Raw genomic sequence first — 3,625 nt, forward strand, 5'->3', positions numbered from 1 at the left:
CTCACACACCTCACCCATGGCCCCCCCACACAGTCCTGCAGCACGGGCACCCACAGCACGGACGCACACACTCCCCAACATTACCCCACACAGTCTTCTGTCCACAGTGCACCAGGGCCACATAGTCCCGCAGCACGGACGCACATATTCCCCAGCACGGTCGACCACAGGCCACCCTCCACACAAACACTGTCTTCCCTCCCTGCACAGTGTGTACAGCCGCTTAACCCCCTCCCCACACCGCGGAAACATTCACCCCCCCCAACATCTGACACACTGCTGCCATGCCGCGGCAACACAATCCTGCAGCACTACGCACACACCACACTTGCATACAGACCCCAGCACGCACGCACAGCGGACACTCTCCCCACAAGCACTACCTTCCATCCCTCCCCACACCGCTAATACATGCACCCCCACCAACATCTGACACACTACAGCCACGGCGCACCCACAGAGTCCCGCAGCACACCCGCACACAGTCCCCAACACCGCCACACACAGACTACTTTCCCCACAAGCCCAACACAAACTGTCTGCCGACCCTGCACACTGTGTTACGCCGTGCCCCGTACACACACCTAGCCTAGAAACCACCCTCTCCAACATCGCTCACACTACATCCACATACACCTTAACTTTTCTGGAGAGATTACGGGGGCGTAGCCCCTTACGACGGTGTGAAGAGCGCCCGTAGGGCGCGATGAATCACCTAGTAAACTATAAAAATGGTCCTGTCACTTTTTACCATCTCTGCTACGGGATCTCCTCGGGTAACGCCAAGAACCATGGATTAATACTTACTTACATTTCAGAAGTTTCAAATTTACAGCTCTATAGATTTACCAAATTTTTAACACTCACTTATATATTCACAACCGTGAAAATCAGAAACTCCGATGCAAAGAACGGTAGAATAGCTAGTTATTAACATACATGCAGTTACCATTATATCATGGATCTATTTTTGCTGCTTGGTGGGAGAGACCTATTTCTTCTACACATGCAGTTAGTGAAACTAAAAGCAAACCAGGTCAGCATTGCTGTGTGTTAATATATACTGTATTATTCTGCACCATTTTGGAAAGAGAGAAGACAATTACATAGTAAATATTTTATTGTCATTATAAAAAAGAGAAAAACCAGGCCTGTGGTGCATTGATACAGCATAAAACAAGATAAACACTCAAGTACAGTTCATCCCTTAAACATTCTGTGTTTTCACAAATGATCCAAATAAAAATGTAAGTTGCACTGTGCAGAAGTGGTAGGATCAACAAATCAGAAAGGTCGCCCTCTGCTGTAATCTTGGAGATATTACACAAAATATAATTGAAATGAAAAGGATTTTATTGGTTGCTCAGCTGTTGACGGCATACCAGTAACGGTTCTGGCATTCAAATTGAAACAGAAAAGATACCCAGTGATACACACAGCGTTTGAATATAATAATCTGTTATGGAGGGCAGTCATTGTCCAAGTAACGGCCCGATCAGACGATAATCATCTGATCGGACTGATAACTGAACAATGGGCCTGATTCAGAGATGGCCGTAATGTTTCCGGTGGGCGTCTCAGTACAAACCCAGCCAACTTCATTTGCATAGACGTTGCAAACGGGAGTGCAGCTGCAACGCAATTTGAGTACATCTCTGAATCAGGCCCATTGTATTGCCATGACTAGTCATCATCGGACTATTGGACATGCAAAATCATCCAGCATGTCCCATAGATCAGATTATTGGTCAGACGCATTCCTCCCACAGCAGATATTATGGCCAAACACTGTGAAATGGCTAACCGTTTATGCCCATACCATCTGATGGGTCTCAGCTTGTCAGATAAAGTGTCTGTTGGTCTGACAGGCATTCTATCTGGCAGTGTACGCCCAGCTTCGTTTATGAAGGACACACCATATCATTTTAATATGGAGCCCAAAACTAAACTTGCATTTACTTCCAAAGTAAGATGCATAGCTTTTACGTCATTTCTTTTTTCAATGCAATGCTGACAACTCTTATACCCCTTTTACACCAAAGTCCCGGCTCTGACCTAGGATTTGGAACATAGTTCCAAACCAAGTCAGACCCCTTTCACACCGTGGTGCCGATCTGGGTTATTTGGGAAATCCGATCTCCCTGTGCTGTAAATGGGACCTGGGTTACACATTCACACTGTCTCGTTACACAGGTCCAACTCTGCTCACTACCTGGGTTGGGGTGCCAGGATTTTCCTTAAAGACTCTTTTACACAGAGGGGCAACCCTGCAAAAGCCCAGCCAGGTTAATTGGACAGTGTAAAAGGGATATTATTAATACCTCTTTTCCACCAAACATCTGGGTCAGATCCCGATAATAGAACAGTTTCAAGCAGTGCCACACCACAGGCTGAACCTGGGTTAGTGGTGGGTCTTCACTCTTCATCTGTACCTCAGTAACGTCAGTGGGATGTAGTCATAATCCCAGTGGTCGGGATCCAGACGTTCAGGATACCGACGCTGGGATCCCTGCTGCTAGAATGATGGCAGGGGGCCGAGGGCTATTCCCACTCGTGGATGTCCACGACACACAGAGTGGGAGTAGAACCTGTGGTGAGCACAGCAAGCCACCAAGCCCGCATTCTGGCAGCCGGGATCCCAGCGTCGGCATGCTGACCGCCGGTATCCCAAATCCAACCCATGTCAGTGGTTCCTAATGAATTGATAGCTCTATTCTGAAATAATGCATAAGACCACAAAACGGCTGTCTCTGCTGTGGATAATCTTGCTATTTATTGGTACTTACATCCAGGCTTTATTGCTAAAAACGATCAATTTATAAACACCGTAGCACCATTTATAACCGATTATAAAGCACTGCACTCTATAGCACATTTCCTAGTTTTATAATTAGTTTTTGTTTTTTAAACCCACAAAATGTAACTTTTCAGAATAAATGGTACTTCCCATTTAGACCTGGATGCTGTTATAGTTTCACTTATCAATATTTGTATCACTTGCTTTAAAAAACAAAAAACAACAAAATAAATCTCACTACTAACATATTTACAAAACGATAAACTAATATTAAATAAATAATAATAATAATAAACAAAGCTTTAAACTGCAACAATTTGCTTTTCGGTCTAATCTAGCGCGTAATTCATCACAGACCCCTTTCAGATCTCCAATGCCGGATCCCACCCGGGAATTGGAAACTGGTCCTTCCCGGGTGTGATCCGGCATTAGAGCCTCTGCGCTGGCTTTCCGACCCGGCAATATGCCGGGTCGGTTGCTATAGCGGCGGGGGGCGGAGCCGGCAGCAGGGATGGGCTGGAGGCGGTGCTGGGAGATGAGCTCTTCTCTGCGCCGCCTCTCCCTGTGTAGTAAACGGGTCCCAGGTCGCATCAATCCGGGAATCCGTTTCCACTGCCACTGATCTGGTATTCAACCCGGGAATAACCCTTCTTATTACCCAGGTTGAATTACGGGGTCAGGTGACCTGGGAATTCTCATGGGGCCTTTTCACATCGCACACTGACCCGTGTCGACCCGGCAATATGACGGGTCGATACCAGGTTATTTTGGCAATGTGAAAAGGGGTATTAGGCATGTTCATAGAATGCAACAAAAAAAAGTTGTAAA

Source organism: Pseudophryne corroboree, chromosome 11 (genome assembly GCF_028390025.1).
Source record: "Pseudophryne corroboree isolate aPseCor3 chromosome 11, aPseCor3.hap2, whole genome shotgun sequence".
Classification (NCBI taxonomy): domain Eukaryota; kingdom Metazoa; phylum Chordata; class Amphibia; order Anura; family Myobatrachidae; genus Pseudophryne; species Pseudophryne corroboree.